We start from the raw sequence: 21,567 nt of genomic DNA on the forward strand, positions 1-21,567 counted from the left end.
TGAGGCGATAGCTGTAACTCTGTGAGATGATTTCACAGAACACAAAGAAGTTTCTCAGAAAGCTTCTTTGTCTTTGTTATCGGAGGATATTTCCTTTGGCCTTATTGTCTTCCAAGGGATCCGAAATATCTGTTGTCAGATTCCAAAGCAATAAGGCTAGCAAAGAGATCTACGAAATACAGATTTAACTCTGTGAGATGAATTCACAGAACACTATGCAATTTCTCAGAAAGCTTCTTTCCAGATTTCATCGTAGGATATTTCCTTTTTCAGCCTAGCCCTCTATGGGCTTCCAAATATCACTTTGCCAATTCCACAAGAACTGTCTTACCGAAAGGCTTCTTGAGGGGAAAGCAGTAACTCTGTGAGGTGATTTCACAGAACACAAAGAAGTTTCTCAGAAAGCTTCTTTCTCTTTGTTATCGGAGGATATTTCCTTAGGCCCTATAGTCTTCAAAGGGTAAGGAAATATCTGTTCTAAGATTCCACAAAAATAAGGCTATCAAAGAGATCCACGAAATACAGATGTAACTCTGGGAGATGAATTAACAGAACACTAAGTAGTTTCTCAGAAAGCTTCTTTCCAGATTTCATCGGAGGATATTTCCTTTTTCACCATAGCCCTCTACGGGGTTCCAAATATCACTTTGCGAATTCCACAACAACTGTCTTAGCGAAAGGCTTCTTGAGGGGAAAGCTGTAAATCTGTGAGGTGATTTCACGGAACACAAAGCAGTTTCTCAGAAAGCTTCTTTCTCTTTGTTATCGGAGGATATTTCCTTTGGACCTATAGTCTTCAGAGGGAAAGGAAATATCTGTTATCAGATTCCACAGAAATAAGGCTAGCAAAGAGATCCACGAAATACAGATGTAACTCTGTGAGATGAATTAACGGAACACTAAGCAGGTTCTCAGAAAGCTTCTTTCCAGATTTCACCAGAGGATATTTCCTTTTTCAGCATAGCCCTCTATGGGCTTCCAAATATCACTTTGCCAATTCCACAAGGACTGCCTTAGTGAAAGGCTTCTGGAGCGGAAAGCTGTAACTCTGTGTGATGATTTCACAGAACACAAAGAAGTTACTCAGAAAGCTTCTTTCTCTTTGTTATCGGAGGATATTTCCTTTGGCCCTATAGTCTCCAAAGGGATCCGAAATATCTGCTGTCAGATTCCACAGAAATAAGGCTAGCAAAGAGATCTACGAAATACAGATGTAACTCTATGAGATGAATTAACAGAACACTGAGCAGTTTCTCAGAAAGCTTCTTTCCAGATTTCCTCTGAGGATATTTTTTTTTTCACCATAGCCCTCTATGGACTTCCAAATATCACTTTGCCAATTCCACAAGAACTGTCTTAGCGAAAGGCTTCTTGAGGGGAAATCTGTAACTCTGTGAGATGATTTCACAGAACACAAAGAAGTTTCTCAGAAAGCTTCTTTCTCTTTGTTATCGGAGGATATTTCCGTTGGCCCTATAGTCTTCAAAGGGATACGAAATATCTGTTCTCAGATTCCACAGAAATAAGGCCAGCAAAGAGATCCACGAAATACAGATGTAACTCTGTTAGATGAATTAACAGAACACTAAGCAGTTTCTCAGAAAGTTTCTTTCCAGATTTCATCTGAGGATATTTCCTTTTTCACCATAGCCCTCTATGGACTTCCAAATATCACTTTGCCAATTCCACAAGAACTGTCTTAGCGAAAGGCTTCTTTAGGGGAAAGCTGTAACTCTGTGAGGTGATTTAACAGAACACAAAGCAGTTTCTCAGAAAGCTTCTTTCTCTTTGTTATCGGAGGATAGTTCCTTTGGCCCTATAGTCTTCAGAGGGAAAGGAAATATCTGTTCTCAGATTCCACAGAAATAAGGCTATCAAAGAGATCCACTAAATAAAGATGTAACTCTGTGAGATGAATTAACAGAACACTTAGCAGTTTCTGAGAAAGCTTCTTTCCAGATTTCATCGGAGGATATTTCCTTTTTCACCATAGCCCTCTATGGCCTTCCACATATCACTTTGCCAATTTCACAAGAACTGTCGTAGCGAAAGGCTTCTTGAGGCGATAGCTGTAACTCTGTGAGATGATTTCACAGAACACAAAGAAGTTTCTCAGAAAGCTTCTTTGTCTTTGTTATCGGAGGATATTTCCTTTGGCCTTATTGTCTTCCAAGGGATCCGAAATATCTGTTGTCAGATTCCAAAGCAATAAGGCTAGCAAAGAGATCTAAGAAATACAGATTTAACTCTGTGAGATGAATTCACAGAACACTATGCAATTTCTCAGAAAGCTTCTTTCCAGATTTCATCGTAGGATATTTCCTTTTTCAGCCTAGCCCTCTATGGGCTTCCAAATATCACTTTGCCAATTCCACAAGAACTGTCTTACCGAAAGGCTTCTTGAGGGGAAAGCAGTAACTCTGTGAGGTGATTTCACAGAACACAAAGAAGTTCCTCAGAAAGCTTCTTTCTCTTTTTTATCGGAGGATATTTCCTTAGGCCCTATAGTCTTCAAAGGGTAAGGAAATATCTGTTCTAAGATTCCACAAAAATAAGGCTATCAAAGAGATCCATGAAATACAGATGTAACTCTGGGAGATGAATTAACAGAACACTAAGTAGTTTCTCAGAAAGCTTCTTTCCAGATTTCATCGGAGGATATTTCCTTTTTCACCATAGCCCTCTACGGGGTTCCAAATATCACTTTGCGAATTCCACAACAACTGTCTTAGCGAAAGGCTTCTTGAGGGGAAAGCTGTAAATCTGTGAGGTGATTTCACGGAACACAAAGCAGTTTCTCAGAAAGCTTCTTTCTCTTTGTTATCGGAGGATATTTCCTTTGGCCCTATAGTCTTCAGAGGGAAAGGAAATATCTGTTATTAGATTCCACAGAAATAAGGCTAGCAAAGAGATCCACGAAATACAGATGTAACTCTGTGAGATGAATTAACGGAACACTAAGCAGGTTCTCAGAAAGCTTCTTTCCAGATTTCACCAGAGGATATTTCCTTTTTCAGCATAGCCCTCTATGGGCTTCCAAATATCACTTTGCCAATTCCACAAGAACTGCCTTAGTGAAAGGCTTCTGTAGCGGAAAGCTGTAACTCTGTGAGATGATTTCACAGAACACAAAGAAGTTACTCAGAAAGCTTCTTTCTCTTTGTTATCGGAGGATATTTCCTTTGGCCCTATAGTCTCCAAAGGGATCCGAAATATCTGCTGTCAGATTCCACAGAAATAAGGCTAGCAAAGAGATCTACGAAATACAGATGTAACTCTATGAGATGAATTAACAGAACACTGAGCAGTTTCTCAGAAAGCTTCTTTCCAGATTTCATCTGAGGATATTTCCTTTTTCACCATAGCCCTCTATGGACTTCCAAATATCACTTTGCCAATTCCACAAGAACTGTCTTAGCGAAAGGCTTCTTGAGGGGAAAGCTGAAACTCTGTGAGATGATTTCACAGAACACAAAGAAGTTTCTCAGAAAGCTTCTTTCTCTTTGATATCGGAGGATATTTCCTTTGGCCCTGTAGTCTTCAAAGGGATCCGAAATATCTGTTGTCAGATTCCACAGAAATAAGGCTAGCAAAGAGATGCACGAAATACAGATGTAACTCTGTGAGATGAATTAACAGAACACTGAGCAGTTTCTCAGAAAGCTTCTTTCCAGATTTCCTCTGAGGATATTTTTTTTTTCACCATAGCCCTCTATGGACTTCCAAATATCACTTTGCCAATTCCACAAGAACTGTCTTAGCGAAAGGCTTCTTGAGGGGAAAGCTGTAACTCTGTGAGATGATTTCACAGAACACAAAGAAGTTTCTCAGAAAGCTTCTTTCTCTTTGTTATCGGAGGATATTTCCGTTGGCCCTATAGTCTTCAAAGGGATACGAAATATCTGTTTCAGATTCCACAGAAATAAGGCCAGCAAAGAGATCCACGAAATACAGATGTAACTCTGTGAGATGAATTAACAGAACACTAAGCAGTTTCTCAGAAAGCTTCTTTCCAGATTTCATCTGAGGATATTTCCTTTTTCACCATAGCCCTCTATGGGCTTCCAAATATCACTTTGCCAATTCCACAAGAACTGTCTCAGCGAAAGGCTTCTTGAAGGTAATGCTGTAACTCTGTGAGATGATTTCACAGAACACAAAGCAGTTTCTAAGAATGCTTCTTTCTCTTTGTAATCTGAGGATATTTCCTTTGGCCCTATAGTCTTCAAAGGGATCCGAAATATCTGTTCTCAGATTCCACAGAAATAAGGCTAGCAGAGAGACCCACGAAATACAGATGTAACTCTGTGAGATGAATTAACAGAACACTAAGCAGTTTATCAGAAAGCTTCTTTCCAGATTTCATCGGAGGATATTTCCTTTTTCACCATAGCCCTCTATGGGCTTCCAAATATCACTTTGCCAATTCCTCAAGAACTGTCTTAGCGAAAGGCTTCTTGAGGTGACAGCTGTAACTCTGTGAGATGATTTCAAAGAACGCAAAGCAGTTTCTCAGAAAGCTTCTTTCTCTTTCTTATCGGAGGATAGTTCCTTTGGCCCTATATTCTTCAGAGGGAAAGGATATATCTGTTCTAAGATTCCACAGAAATAAGGCTAGCAAAGAGATCCACGAAATACAGAAGTAACTCTGTGAGATGAATTAACAGAACACTAAGCAGTTTCTCAGAAAGCTTCTTTCCTGATTTCATCGGAGGATATTTCCTTTTTCACCATAGCCATCTATGGGCTTCCAAATATCACTTTGCCAATTCCACAAGAACTGTCTTAGCGAAAGGCTTCTTGAGGGGAAAGCTTTAACTCTGTGAGATGATTTCACAGAACACAAAGAAGTTTCTCAGAAAGCTTCTTTCTCTTTGTTATCGGAGGATATTTCCTTTGGCCCTATAGTCTTCAAAGGGATCCGAAATATCTGTTCTCAGATTCCACAGAAATAAGGCTAGCAAAGAGATCCACGAAATACAGATGTAACTCTGTGAGATGAATTAAAAGAACACTAAGCAGTTTCTCAGAAAGCTTCTTTCCAGATTTCATCTGAGGATATTTCCTTTTTCACCATAGCCTTCTATGGGCTTCCAAATATCACTTTGCCACTTCCACAAGAACTGTCTTAGCGAAAGTCTTCTTGAGGGGAAAGCTGTAACTCTGTGAGACGATTTCACAGAACACAAAGAAGTTTCTCAGAAAGCTTCTTTCTCTTTGTTATCGGAGGATAGTTCCTTTGACCCTATAGTCTTCAGAGGGAAAGGAAATATCTGTTCTCAGATTCCACAGAAATAAGGCTATCAAAGAGATCCACCAAATACAGATGTAGCTCTGTGAGATGAATTAACAGAACACTAAGCAGTTTCTCAGAAAGCTTCTTTCCAGATTTCATCGGAGGATATTTCCTTTTTCAGCATAGTCCTCTGTGGGCTTCCAAATATCACTTTGCCAATTTCACAAGAACTGTCGTAGCGAAAGGCTTCTTGAAGGGAAAGCTGTAACTCTGTGAGATGATTTCACAGAACACAAAGAAGTTTCTCAGAAAGCTTCTTTCTCTTTGTTATCGGAGGATATTTCCTTTGGCCCTATTGTCTTCAAAGGGATCCGAAATATCTGTTGTCAGATTCCAAAGAAATAAGGCTAGCAAAGAGATCTACGAAATACAGATGTTAGTCTGTGAGATGAATTCACAGACCACTAAGCAGTTTCTCAGAAAGCTTCTTTCCAGATTTCATCGGAGGATATTTCCTTTTTCACCATAGCCCTCTACGGGGTTCCAAATATCACTTTGCGAATTCCACAACAACTGTCTTAGCGAAAGGCTTCTTGAGGGGAAAGCTGTAAATCTGTGAGGTGATTTCACGGAACACAAAGCAGTTTCTCAGAAAGCTTCTTTCTCTTTGTTATCGGAGGATATTTCCTTTGGCCCTATAGTCTTCAGAGGGAAAGGAAATATCTGTTATTAGATTCCACAGAAATAAGGCTAGCAAAGAGATCCACGAAATACAGATGTAACTCTGTGAGATGAATTAACGGAACACTAAGCAGGTTCTCAGAAAGCTTCTTTCCAGATTTCACCAGAGGATATTTCCTTTTTCAGCATAGCCCTCTATGGGCTTCCAAATATCACTTTGCCAATTCCACAAGAACTGCCTTAGTGAAAGGCTTCTGTAGCGGAAAGCTGTAACTCTGTGAGATGATTTCACAGAACACAAAGAAGTTACTCAGAAAGCTTCTTTCTCTTTGTTATCGGAGGATATTTCCTTTGGCCCTATAGTCTCCAAAGGGATCCGAAATATCTGCTGTCAGATTCCACAGAAATAAGGCTAGCAAAGAGATCTACGAAATACAGATGTAACTCTATGAGATGAATTAACAGAACACTGAGCAGTTTCTCAGAAAGCTTCTTTCCAGATTTCATCTGAGGATATTTCCTTTTTCACCATAGCCCTCTATGGACTTCCAAATATCACTTTGCCAATTCCACAAGAACTGTCTTAGCGAAAGGCTTCTTGAGGGGAAAGCTGAAACTCTGTGAGATGATTTCACAGAACACAAAGAAGTTTCTCAGAAAGCTTCTTTCTCTTTGATATCGGAGGATATTTCCTTTGGCCCTGTAGTCTTCAAAGGGATCCGAAATATCTGTTGTCAGATTCCACAGAAATAAGGCTAGCAAAGAGATGCACGAAATACAGATGTAACTCTGTGAGATGAATTAACAGAACACTGAGCAGTTTCTCAGAAAGCTTCTTTCCAGATTTCCTCTGAGGATATTTTTTTTTTCACCATAGCCCTCTATGGACTTCCAAATATCACTTTGCCAATTCCACAAGAACTGTCTTAGCGAAAGGCTTCTTGAGGGGAAAGCTGTAACTCTGTGAGATGATTTCACAGAACACAAAGTAGTTTCTCAGAAAGCTTCTTTCTCTTTGTTATCGGAGGATATTTCCGTTGGCCCTATAGTCTTCAAAGGGATACGAAATATCTGTTTCAGATTCCACAGAAATAAGGCCAGCAAAGAGATCCACGAAATACAGATGTAACTCTGTGAGATGAATTAACAGAACACTAAGCAGTTTCTCAGAAAGCTTCTTTCCAGATTTCATCTGAGGATATTTCCTTTTTCACCATAGCCCTCTATGGACTTCCAAATATCACTTTGCCAATTCCACAAGAACTGTCTTAGCGAAAGGCTTCTTTAGGGGAAAGCTGTAACTCTGTGAGGTGATTTAACAGAACACAAAGCAGTTTCTCAGAAAGCTTCTTTCTCTTTGTTATCGGAGGATAGTTCCTTTGGCCCTATAGTCTTCAGAGGGAAAGGAAATATCTGTTCTCAGATTCCACAGAAATAAGGCTATCAAAGAGATACACTAAATAAAGATGTAACTCTGTGAGATGAATTAACAGAACACTTAGCAGTTTCTGAGAAAGCTTCTTTCCAGATTTCATCGGAGGATATTTCCTTTTTCACCATAGCCCTCTATGGCCTTCCACATATCACTTTGCCAATTTCACAAGAACTGTCGTAGCGAAAGGCTTCTTGAGGCGATAGCTGTAACTCTGTGAGATGATTTCACAGAACACAAAGAAGTTTCTCAGAAAGCTTCTTTGTCTTTGTAATCGGAGGATATTTCCTTTGGCCTTATTGTCTTCCAAGGGATCCGAAATATCTGTTGTCATATTCCAAAGCAATAAATCTAGCAAAGAGATCTACGAAATACAGATTTAACTCTGTGAGATGAATTCACAGAACACTATGCAATTTCTCAGAAAGCTTCTTTCCAGATTTCATCGCAGGATATATCCTTTTTCACCATAGCCCTCTATGGGCTTCCAAATATCACTTTGCCAATTCCACAAGAACTGTCTTACCGAAAGGCTTCTTGAGGGGAAAGCAGTAACTCTGTGAGGTGATTTCACAGAACACAAAGAAGTTCCTCAGAAAGCTTCTTTCTCTTTTTTATCGGAGGATATTTCCTTAGGCCCTATAGTCTTCAAAGGGTAAGGAAATATCTGTTCTAAGATTCCACAAAAATAAGGCTATCAAAGAGATCCACGAAATACAGATGTAACTCTGGGAGATGAATTAACAGAACACTAAGTAGTTTCTCAGAAAGCTTCTTTCCAGATTTCATCGGAGGATATTTCCTTTTTCACCATAGACCTCTACGGGGTTCCAAATATCACTTTGCGAATTCCACAACAACTGTCTTAGCGAAAGGCTTCTTGAGGGGAAAGCTGTAAATCTGTGAGGTGATTTCACGGAACACAAAGCAGTTTCTCAGAAAGCTTCTTTCTCTTTGTTATCGGAGGATATTTCCTTTGGCCCTATAGTCTTCAAAGGGATCCGAAATATCTGTTCCCATATTCCACAGAAATAAGGCTAGCAAAGAGATCCACGAAATACAGATGTAACTCTGTGAGATGAATAAACAGAACACTGAGCAGTTTCTCAGAAAGCTTCTTTCCAGATTTCCTCTGAGGATATTTCTTTTTTCACCATAGCCCTCTATGGGCTTCCAAATATCACTTTGCCAATTCCACAAGAACTGTCTTAGCGAAAGGCTTCTTGAGGGGAAAGCTGTAACTCTGTGAGATGATTTCACAGAACACAAAGAAGTTTCTCAGAAAGCTTCTTTCTCTTTGTTATCGGAGGATATTTCCGTTGGCCCTATAGTCTTCAAAGGGATACGAAATATCTGTTCTCAGATTCCACAGAAATAAGGCCAGCAAAGAGATCCACGAAATACAGATGTAACTCTGTGAGATGAATTAACAGAACACTAAGCAGTTTCTCAGAAAGCTTCTTTCCAGATTTCATCGGAGGATATTTCCTTTTTCACCATCGCCCTCTATGGCCTTCCACATATCACTTTGCCAATTTCACAAGAACTGTCGTAGCGAAAGGCTTCTTGAGGGGAAAGCTGTAACTCTGTGAGATGATTTCACAGAACACAAAGAAGTTTCTCAGAAAGCTTCTTTCTCTTTGTTATCGGAGGATATTTCCTTTGGCCCTATAGTCTTCAAAGGGAATCGAATATCTGTTCTCAGATTCCACAGAAATAAGGCTAGCAAAGAGATCCACGAAATACAGATTTAACTCTGTGAGATGAATTCACAGAACACTAAGCAATTTCTCAGAAAGCTTCTTTCCAGATTTCATCGGAGGATATTTCCTTTTTAAGCCTAGCCCTCTATGGGCTTCCAAATATCACTTTGCCAATACCACAAGAACTGTCTTACCGAAAGGCTTCTTGAGGGGAAAGCAGTAACTCTGTGAGGTGATTTCACAGAACACAAAGAAGTTCCTCAGAAAGCTTCTTTCTCTTTTTTATCGGAGGATATTTCCTTAGGCCCTATAGTCTTCAAAGGGTAAGGAAATATCTGTTCTAAGATTCCAGAAAAATAAGGCTAGCAAAGAGATCCACGAAATACAGATGTAACTCTGGGAGATGAATTAACAGAACACTAAGTAGTTTCTCAGAAAGCTTCTTTCCAGATTTCATCGGAGGATATTTCCTTTTTCACCATAGACCTCTACGGTGTTCCAAATATCACTTTGCGAATTCCACAAGAACTGTCTTAGCGAAAGGCTTCTTGAGGGGAAAGCTGTAAATCTGTGAGGTGATTTCACGGAACACAAAGCAGTTTCTCAGAAAGCTTCTTTCTCTTTGTTATCGGAGGATATTTCCTTTGGCCCTATAGTCTTCAAAGGGATCCGAAATATCTGTTCCATATTCCACAGAAATAAGGCTAGCAAAGAGATCCACGAAATACAGATGTAACTCTGTGAGATGAATTAACAGAACATTAAGCAGTTTCTCTGAAACCTTCTTTCCAGATTTCATCGGAGGATATTTCCATTTTCCCCATAGTCCTCTAAGGGCTTCCAAATATCATTTTGCCAATTCCACAAGAACTGCCTTAGAGAAAGACTTCTGGAGGGGAAAGGTGTAACTCTGTGAGATGATTTCACAGAACACAAAGAAGTTTCTCAGAAAGCTTCTTTCTCTTTGTTATCGGAGGATATTTCCTTTGGCCCTATAGTCTTCAAAGGGATCCGAAATATCTGTTCTCAGATTCCACAGAAATAAGTCTAGCAAAGAGATCCACGAAATACAGATGTAACTCTGTGAGATGAATTAAAAGAACACTAAGCAGTTTCTCAGAAAGCTTCTTTCCAGATTTCATCTGAGGATATTTCCTTTTTCACCATAGCCTTCTATGGGCTTCCAAATATCACTTTGCCACTTCCACAAGAACTGTCTTAGCGAAAGGCTTCTTGAGGGGAAAGCTGTAACTCTGTGAGGTGATTTCACAGAACACAAAGAAGTTTCTCAGAAAGCTTCTTTCTCTTTGTTATCGGAGGATAGTTCCTTTGATCCTATAGTCTTCAGAGGGAAAGGAAATATCTGTTCTCAGATTCCACAGAAATAAGGCTATCAAAGAGATCCACCAAATACATATGTAGCTCTGTGAGATGAATTAACAGAACACTAAGCAGTTTCTCAGAAAGCTTCTTTCCAGATTTCATCGGAGGATATTTCCTTTTTCACCTTAGTCCTCTGTGGGCTTCCAAATATCACTTTGCCAATTTCACAAGAACTGTCGTAGCGAAAGGCTTCTTGAGGGGAAAGCTGTAACTCTGTGAGATGATTTCACAGAACACAAAGAAGTTTCTCAGAAAGCTTCTTTCTCTTTGTTATCGGAGGATATTTCCTTTGGCCCTATTGTCTTCAAAGGGATCCGAAATATCTGTTGTCAGATTCCAAAGAAATAAGGCTAGCAAAGAGATCTACGAAATACAGATGTTAGTCTGTGAGATGAATTCACAGAACACTAAGCAGTTTCTCAGAAAGCTTCTTTCCAGATTTCATCGGAGGATATTTCCTCTTTCAGCATAGCCCTCTATGGGCTTCCAAATATCACTTTGCCAATTCCACAAGAACTGTCTTACCGAAAGGCTTCTTGAGGGGAAAGCTGTAACTCTCTGAGGTGATTTCACAGAACACAAAGAAGTTTCTCAGAAAGCTTCTTTCTCTTTTTTATCGGAGGATATTTCCTTTGTCCCTATAGTCTTCAAAGTTAAAGAAAATATCTGTTCTCAGATTCCACAAAAATAAGGCTAGCAAAGAGATCCACGAAATACAGATGTAACTCTGGGAGAAAATTAACAGAACACTAAGTAGTTTTTCAGAAAGCTTCTTTCCAGATTTCATTGGAGGATATTTCCTTTTTCACCATAGCCCTCTATGGGCTTCCAAATATCACTTTGCCAATTCCACAAGAACTGTCTCAGCGAAAGGCTTCTTGAAGGTAATGCTGTAACTCTGTGAGATGATTTCACAGAACACAAAGCAGTTTCTAAGAATGCTTCTTTCTCTTTGTAATCTGAGGATATTTCCTTTGGCCCTATAGTCTTCAAAGGGATCCGAAATATCTGTTCTCAGATTCCACAGAAATAAGGCTAGCAGAGAGACCCACGAAATACAGATGTAACTCTGTGAGATGAATTAACAGAACACTAAGCAGTTTATCAGAAAGCTTCTTTCCAGATTTCATCGGAGGATATTTCCTTTTTCACCATAGCCCTCTATGGGCTTCCAAATATCACTTTGCCAATTCCTCAAGAACTGTCTTAGCGAAAGGCTTCTTGAGGTGACAGCTGTAACTCTGTGAGATGATTTCAAAGAACGCGAAGCAGTTTCTCAGAAAGCTTCTTTCTCTTTCTTATCGGAGGATAGTTCCTTTGGCCCTATATTCTTCAGAGGGAAAGGATATATCTGTTCTAAGATTCCACAGAAATAAGGCTAGCAAAGAGATCCACGAAATACAGAAGTAACTCTGTGAGATGAATTAACAGAACACTAAGCAGTTTCTCAGAAAGCTTCTTTCCAGATTTCATCGGAGGATATTTCCTTTTTCACCATAGCCATCTATGGGCTTCCAAATATCACTTTGCCAATTCCACAAGAACTGTCTTAGCGAAAGGCTTCTTGAGGGGAAAGCTTTAACTCTGTGAGATGATTTCACAGAACACAAAGAAGTTTCTCAGAAAGCTTCTTTCTCTTTGTTATCGGAGGATATTTCCTTTGGCCCTATAGTCTTCAAAGGGATCCGAAATATCTGTTCTCAGATTCCACAGAAATAAGGCTAGCAAAGAGATCCACGAAATACAGATGTAACTCTGTGAGATGAATTAAAAGAACACTAAGCAGTTTCTCAGAAAGCTTCTTTCCAGATTTCATCTGAGGATATTTCCTTTTTCACCATAGCCTTCTATGGGCTTCCAAATATCACTTTGCCACTTCCACAAGAACTGTCTTAGCGAAAGGCTTCTTGAGGGGAAAGCTGTAACTCTGTGAGGTGATTTCACAGAACACAAAGTAGTTTCTCAGAAAGCTTCTTTCTCTTTGTTATCGGAGGATAGTTCCTTTGACCCTATAGTCTTCAGAGGGAAAGGAAATATCTGTTCTCAGATTCCACAGAAATAAGGCTATCAAAGAGATCCACCAAATACAGATGTAGCTCTGTGAGATGAATTAACAGAACACTAAGCAGTTTCTCAGAAAGCTTCTTTCCAGATTTCATCGGAGGATATTTCCTTTTTCAGCATAGTCCTCTGTGGGCTTCCAAATATCACTTTGCCAATTTCACAAGAACTGTCGTAGCGAAAGGCTTCTTGAAGGGAAAGCTGTAACTCTGTGAGATGATTTCACAGAACACAAAGAAGTTTCTCAGAAAGCTTCTTTCTCTTTTTTATCGGAGGATATTTCCTTTGGCCCTATAGTCTTCAAAGTTAAAGAAAATATCTGTTCTCAGATTCCACAAAAATAAGGCTAGCAAAGAGATCCACGAAATACAGATGTAACTCTGGGAGAAAATTAACAGAACACTAAGTAGTTTTTCAGAAAGCTTCTTTCCAGATTTCATTGGAGGATATTTCCTTTTTCACCATAGCCCTCTATGGGCTTCCAAATATCACTTTGCCAATTCCACAAGAACTGTCTCAGCGAAAGGCTTCTTGAAGGAAATGCCGTAACTCTGTGAGATGATTTCACAGAACACAAAGCAGTTTCTCAGAATGCTTCTTTCTCTTTGTAATCTGAGGATATTTCCTTTGGCCCTATAGTCTTCAAAGGGATCCGAAATATCTGTTCTCAGATTCCACAGAAATAAGGCTAGCAAAGAGATCCACGAAATACAGATGTAACTCTGTGAGATGAATCAACAGAACACTAAGCAGTTTATCAGAAAGCTTCTTTCCAGATTTCATCGGAGGATATTTCCTTTTTCACCATAGCCCTCTATGGGCTTCCAAATATCACTTTGCCAATTCCTCAAGAACTGTCTTAGCGAAAGGCTTCTTGAGGTGACAGCTGTAACTCTGTGAGATGATTTCAAAGAACGCAAAGCAGTTTCTCAGAAAGCTTCTTTCTCTTTCTTATCGGAGGATAGTTCCTTTGGCCCTATATTCTTCAGAGGGAAAGGATATATCTGTTCTAAGATTCCACAGAAATAAGGCTAGCAAAGAGATCCACGAAATACAGAAGTAACTCTGTGAGATGAATTAACAGAACACTAAGCAGTTTCTCAGAAAGCTTCTTTCCAGATTTCATCGGAGGATATTTCCTTTTTCACCATAGCCCTCTATGGCCTTCCAAATATCACTTTGCCAATTCCACAAGAACTGTCTTAGCGAAAGGGTTCTTGAGGGGAAAGCTGTCACTCTGTGAGATGACTTCACAGAACACAAAGCAGTTTCTAAGAAAGCTTCTTTCTGTTTGTTATCGGAGGATATTTCCATTGGCCCTATAGCGTTCAAACGGATCCGAAATATCTGTTCTCAGATTCCACAGAAAGAAGTCTAGCAAAGAGATCCACGAAATACAGATGTAACTCTGTGAGATGAATTAACAGAACACTAAGCAGTTTCTCAGAAAGCTTCTTTCCAGATTTCTTCGGAGGATATTTCCTTTTTCACCATAGCCCTCTATGGGCTTCCAAATATCACTTTGCCAATTCCACGTGAACTGTTGTAGCGAAAGGCTTCTTGAGTCGAAAGCTGTAACTCTGTGAGATGATTTCACAGAACACAAAGAAGTTACTCAGAAAGCTTCTATCTCTTTGTTATCGGAGGATATTTCCTTTGGCCCTATTGTCTTCATAGGGATCCGAAATATCTGCTGTCAGATTCCACAGAAATAAGGCTAGCAAAGAGATCCACGAAATGCAGATGTAACTCTGTGAGATGAATTAACAGAACACTAAGCAGTTTCTCAGAAAGCTTCTTTCCAGATTTCATCGGAGGATATTTCCTTTTTCAGCATAGCTCTCTATGGGTTTCCAAATATCACTGTGCAAATTCCCCAAGAACTGTCTTAGCGAAAGGCTTCTTTAGGGGAAAGCTGTAACTCTGTGAGGTGATTTAACAGAACACAAAGCTGTTTCTCAGAAAGCTTCTTTTTCTTTTTTATCGGAGGATAGTTCCTTTGGCCCTTTAGTCTTTAGAGGGAAAGGAAATATCTGTTATCAGATTCCACAGAAATAAGGCTAGCAAAGAGATCCACGAAATACAGATGTAACTCTGTGAGATGAATTAACGGAACACTAAGCAGGTTCTCAGAAAGCTTCTTTCCAGATTTCATCGGAGGATATTTCCTTTTTCACCATAGCCCTCCATGGCCTTCCACATATCACTTTGCCAATTTCACAAGAACTGTCGTAGCGAAAGGCTTCTTGAGGCGATAGCTGTAACTCTGTGAGATGATTTCACAGAACACAAAGAAGTTTCTCAGAAAGCTTCTTTGTCTTTGTTATCGGAGGATATTTCCTTTGGCCTTATTGTCTTCCAAGGGATCCGAAATATCTGTTGTCAGATTCCAAAGCAATAAGGCTAGCAAAGAGATCTACGAAATACAGATTTAACCCTGTGAGATGAATTCACAGAACACTATGCAATTTCTCAGAAAGCTTCTTTCCAGATTTCATCGTAGGATATTTCCTTTTTCAGCCTAGCCCTCTATGGGCTTCCAAATATCACTTTGCCAATTCCATAAGAACTGTCTTACCGAAAGGCTTCTTGAGGGGAAAGCAGTAACTCTGTGAGGTGATTTCACAGAACACAAAGAAGTTCCTCAGAAAGCTTCTTTCTCTTTTTTATCGGAGGATATTTCCTAAGGCCCTATAGTCTTCAAAGGGTAAGGAAATATCTGTTCTAAGATTCCACAAAAATAAGGCTATCAAAGAGATCCACGAAATACAGATGTAACTCTGGGAGATGAATTAACAGAACACTAAGTAGTTTCTCAGAAAGCTTCTTTCCAGATTTCATCGGAGGATATTTCCTTTTTCACCATAGCCCTCCACGGGGTTCCAAATATCACTTTGCGAATTCCACAACAACTGTCTTAGCGAAAGGCTTCTTGAGGGGAAAGCTGTAAATCTGTGAGGTGATTTCACGGAACACAAAGCAGTTTCTCAGAAAGCTTCTTTCTCTTTGTTATCGGAGGATATTTCCTTTGGCCCTATAGTCTTCAAAGGGATCCGAAATATCTGTTGTCAGATTCCACAGAAATAAGGCTAGCAAAGAGATCCACGAAATACAGATGTAACTCTGTGAGATGAATTAACAGAACACTAAGCAGTTTCTCAGAAAGCTTCTTTCCAGATTTCATCGGAGGATATTTCCTTTTTCACCATAGCCCTCTATGGGCTTCCAAATATCACTTTGCCAATTCCACAAGAACTGTCTTAGCGAAAGGCTTCTTGAGGGGAAAGCTTTAACTCTGTGAGATGATTTCACAGAACACAAAGAAGTTTCTCAGAAAGCTTCTTTCTCTTTGTTATCGGAGGATATTTCCTTTGGCACTATAATCTTCAAAGGGATCCGAAATATCTGTTCTCAGATTCCACAGAAATAAGGCTAACAAAGAGATCCACGAAATACAGATGTAACTCTGTGAGATGAATTAACAGAACAATAAGCAGTTTCTCAGAAACCTTCTTTCCAGATTTCATCGGAGGATATTTCCTTTTTCCTCACAGTCCTCTATGGGCTTCCAAATATCACTTTGCCAATTCCACAAGAACTGTCTTAGCGAAAGGCTTCTTGAGGGGAAAGCTGAAACTCTGTGAGATGATTTCACAGAACACAAAGAAGTTTCTCAGAAAGCTTCTTTCTCTTTGATATCGGAGGATATTTCCTTTGGCCCTGTAGTCTTCAAAGGGATCCGAAATATCTGTTGTCAGATTCCACAGAAATAAGGCTAGCAAAGAGATGCACGAAATACAGATGTAACTCTGTGAGATGAATTAACAGAACACTGAGCAGTTTCTCAGAAAGCTTCTTTCCAGATTTCCTCTGAGGATATTTCTTTTTTCACCATAGCCCTCTATGGACTTCCAAATATCACTTTACCAATTCCACAAGAACTGTCTTAGCAAAAGGCTTCTTGAGGGGAAAGCTGTAACTCTGTGAGATGATTTCACAGAACACAAAGAAGTTTCTCAGAAAGCTTCTTTCTCTTTGTTATTGGAGGATATTTCCGTTGGCCCTATAGTCTTCAAAGGGATACGAAATATCTGTTCTCAGATTCCACAGAAATAAGGCCAGCAAAGAGATCCACGAAATACAGATGTAACTCTGTGAGATGAATTAACAGAACACTAAGCAGTTTCTCAGAAAGCTTCTTTCCAGATTTCATCGGAGGATATTTCCTTTTTCACCATCGCCCTCTATGGGCTTCCAAATATCACTTTGCCAATTCCACAAGAACTGTCTTAGCGAAAGGCTTCTTGAGGGGAAAGCTGAAACTCTGTGAGATGATTTCACAGAACACGAAGAAGTTTCTCAGAAAGCTTCTTTCTCTTTGATATCGGAGGATATTTCCTTTGGCCCTGTAGTCTTCAAAGGGATCCGAAATATCTGTTGTCAGATTCCACAGAAATAAGGCTAGCAAAGAGATGCACGAAATACAGATGTAACTCTGTGAGATGAATTAACAGAACACTGAGCAGTTTCTCAGAAAGCTTCTTTCCAGATTTCCTCTGAGGATATTTCTTTTTTCACCATAGCCCTCTATGGCCTTCCAAATATCACTTTGCCAATTCCACAAGAACTGTCTTAGCGAAAGGCTTCTTGAGGGGAAAGCTGTAACTCTGTGAGATGATTTCACAGAACACAAAGAAGTTTCTCAGAAAGCTTCTTTCTCTTTGTTATCGGAGGATATTTCCGTTGGCCCTATAGTCTTCAAAGGGATACGAAATATCTGTTCTCAGATTCCACAGAAATAAGGCCAACAAAGAGATCCACGAAATACAGATGTAACTCTGTTAGATGAATTAACAGAACACTAAACAGTTTCTCAGAAAGCTTCTTTCCAGATTTCATCTGAGGATATTTCCTTTTTCACCATAGCCCTCTATGGACTTCCAAATATCACTTTGCCAATTCCACAAGAACTGTCTTAGCGAAAGGCTTCTTTAGGGGAAAGCTGTAACTCTGTGAGGTGATTTAACAGAACACAAAGCAGTTTCTCAGAAAGCTTCTTTCTCTTTGTTATCGGAGGATAGTTCCTTTGGCCCTATAGTCTTCAGAGGGAAAGGAAATATCTGTTCTCAGATTCCACAGAAATAAGGCTATCAAAGAGATCCACTAAATAAAGATGTAACTCTGTGAGATGAATTAACAGAACACTTAGCAGTTTCTGAGAAAGCTTCTTTCCAGATTTCATCTGAGGATATTTCCTTTTTCACCATAGCCCTCTATGGCCTTCCACATATCACTTTGCCAATTTCACAAGAACTGTCGTAGCGAAAGGCTTCTTGAGGCGATAGCTGTAACTCTTTGAGATGATTTCACAGAACACAAAGAAGTTTCTCAGAAAGCTTCTTTGTCTTTGTTATCGGAGGATATTTCCTTTGGCCTTATTGTCTTCCAAGGGATCCGAAATATCTGTTGTCAGATTCCAAAGCAATAAGGCTAGCAAAGAGATCAACGAAATACAGATTTAACTCTGTGAGATGAATTCACAGAACACTATGCAATTTCTCAGAAAGCTTCTTTCCAGATTTCATCGTAGGATATTTCCTTTTTCAGCCTAGCCCTCTATGGGCTTCCAAATATCACTTTGCCAATTCCATAAGAACTGTCTTACCGAAAGGCTTCTTGAGGGGAAAGCAGTAACTCTGTGAGGTGATTTCACAGAACACAAAGAAGTTCCTCAGAAAGCTTCTTTCTCTTTTTTATCGGAGGATATTTCCTAAGGCCCTATAGTCTTCAAAGGGTAAGGAAATATCTGTTCTAAGATTCCACAAAAATAAGGCTATCAAAGAGATCCACGAAATACAGATGTAACTCTGGGAGATGAATTAACAGAACACTAAGTAGTTTCTCAGAAAGCTTCTTTCCAGATTTCATCGGAGGATATTTCCTTTTTCACCATAGCCCTCCACGGGGTTCCAAATATCACTTTGCGAATTCCACAACAACTGTCTTTGCGAAAGGTTTCTTGAGGGGAAAGCTGTAAATCTGTGAGGTGATTTCACGGAACACAAAGCAGTTTCTCAGAAAGCTTCTTTCTCTTTGTTATCGGAGGATATTTCCTTTGGCCCTATAGTCTTCAAAGGGATCCGAAATATCTGTTCCCATATTCCACAGAAATAAGGCTAGCAAAGAGATCCACGAAATACAGATGTAACTCTGTGAGATGAATTAACAGAACATTAAGCAGTTTCTCAGAAAGCTTCTTTCCAGATTTCATCGGAGGATATTTCCTTTTTCACCATAGCCCTCTATGGGCTTCCAAATATCACTTTGCCAATTCCAAAAGAACTGTCTTAGCGAAAGGCTTCTTGAGGGGACAGCTGTAACTCTGTGAGATGATTTCACAGAACACAAAGAAGTTTCTCAGAAAGCTTCTTTCTCTTTGTTATCGGAGGATATTTCCTTTGGCCCTATAGTCTTCAAAGGGATCCGAAATATCTGTTGTCAGATTCCACAGAAATAAGGCTAGCAAAGAGATCCACGAAATACAGATGTAACTCTGTGAGATGAATTAACAGAACACTAAGCAGTTTCTCAGAAAGCTTCTTTCCAGATTTCATCGGAGGATATTTCCTTTTTCACCATAGCCCTCTATGGGCTTCCAAATATCACTTTGCCAATTCCACAAGAACTGTCTTAGCGAAAGGCTTCTTGAGGGGAAAGCTTTAACTCTGTGAGATGATTTCACAGAACACAAAGAAGTTTCTCAGAAAGCTTCTTTCTCTTTGTTATCGGAGGATATTTCCTTTGGCACTATAATCTTCAAAGGGATCCGAAATATCTGTTCTCAGATTCCACAGAAATAAGGCTAGCAAAGAGATCCACGAAATACAGATGTAACTCTGTGAGATGAATTAACAGAACAATAAGCAGTTTCTCAGAAACCTTCTTTCCAGATTTCATCGGAGGATATTTCCTTTTTCCTCATAGTCCTCTATGGGCTTCCAAATATCACTTTGCCAATTCCACAAGAACTGTCTTAGCGAAAGGCTTCTTGAGGGGAAAGCTGAAACTCTGTGAGATGATTTCACAGAACACAAAGAAGTTTCTCAGAAAGCTTCTTTCTCTTTGATATCGGAGGATATTTCCTTTGGCCCTGTAGTCTTCAAAGGGATCCGAAATATCTGTTGTCAGATTCCACAGAAATAAGGCTAGCAAAGAGATGCACGAAATACAGATGTAACTCTGTGAGATGAATTAACAGAACACTGAGCAGTTTCTCAGAAAGCTTCTTTCCAGATTTCCTCTGAGGATATTTCTTTTTTCACCATAGCCCTCTATGGACTTCCAAATATCACTTTACCAATTCCACAAGAACTGTCTTAGCAAAAGGCTTCTTGAGGGGAAAGCTGTAACTCTGTGAGATGATTTCACAGAACACAAAGAAGTTTCTCAGAAAGCTTCTTTCTCTTTGTTATCGGAGGATATTTCCGTTGGCCCTATAGTCTTCAAAGGGATACGAAATATCTGTTCTCAGATTCCACAGAAATAAGGCCAGCAAAGAGATCCACGAAATACAGATGTAACTCTGTGAGATGAATTAACAGAACACTAAGCAGTTTCTCAGAAAGCTTCTTTCCAGATTTCATCGGAGGATATTTCCTTTTTCACCATCGCCCTCTATGGGCTTCCAAATATCACTTTGCCAATTCCACAAGAACTGTCTTAGCGAAAGGCTTCTTGAGGGGAAAGCTGAAACTCTGTGAGATGATTACACAGAACACGAAGAAGTTTCTCAGAAAGCTTCTTTCTCTTTGATATCGGAGGATATTTCCTTTGGCCCTGTAGTCTTCAAAGGGATCCGAAATATCTGTTGTCAGATTCCACAGAAATAAGGCTAGCAAAGAGATGCACGAAATACAGATGTAACTCTGTGAGATGAATTAACAGAACACTGAGCAGTTTCTCAGAAAGCTTCTTTCCAGATTTCCTCTGAGGATATTTCTTTTTTCACCATAGCCCTCTATGGCCTTCCAAATATCACTTTGCCAATTCCACAAGAACTGTCTTAGCGAAAGGCTTCTTGAGGGGAAAGCTGTAACTCTGTGAGATGATTTCACAGAACACAAAGAAGTTTCTCAGAAAGCTTCTTTCTCTTTGTTATCGGAGGATATTTCCGTTGGCCCTATAGTCTTCAAAGGGATACGAAATATCTATTCTCAGATTCCACAGAAATAAGGCCAGCAAAGAGATCTACGAAATACAGATTTAACTCTGTGAGATGAATTCACAGAACACTAAGCAATTTCTCAGAAAGCTTCTTTCCAGATTTCATCGGAGGATATTTCCTTTTTAAGCCTAGCCCTCTATGGGCTTCCAAATATCACTTTGCCAATTCCACAAGAACTGTCTTACCGAAAGGCTTCTTGAGGGGAAAGCAGTAACTCTGTGAGGTGATTTCACAGAACACAAAGAAGTTCCTCAGAAAGCTTCTTTCTCTTTTTTATCGGAGGATATTTCCTTAGGCCCTATAGTCTTCAAAGGTAAGGAAATATCTGTTCTAAGATTCCACAAAAATAAGGCTAGCAAAGAGATCCACGAAATACAGATGTAACTCTGGGAGATGAATTAACAGAACACTAAGTAGTTTCTCAGAAAGCTTCTTTCCAGATTTCATCGGAGGATATTTCCTTTTTCACCATAGACCTCTACGGGGTTCCAAATATCACTTTGCGAATTCCACAAGAACTGTCTTAGCGAAAGGCTTCTTGAGGGGAAAGCTGTAAATCTGTGAGTTGATTTCACGGAACACAAAGCAGTTTCTCAGAAAGCTTCTTTCTCTTTGTTATCGGAGGATATTTCCTTTGGCCCTATAGTCTTCAAAGGGATCCGATATATCTGTTCCCATATTCCACAGAAATAAGGCTAGCAAAGAGATCCACGAAATACAGATGTAACTCTGTGAGATGAATTAACAGAACATTAAGCAGTTTCTCTGAAACCTTCTTTCCAGATTTCATCGGAGGATATTTCCATTTTCCCCATAGTCCTCTATGGGCTTCCAAATATCATTTTGC

This window comes from Macaca fascicularis, chromosome 16 (assembly GCF_037993035.2).
Source record: "Macaca fascicularis isolate 582-1 chromosome 16, T2T-MFA8v1.1".
Taxonomy (NCBI): domain Eukaryota; kingdom Metazoa; phylum Chordata; class Mammalia; order Primates; family Cercopithecidae; genus Macaca; species Macaca fascicularis.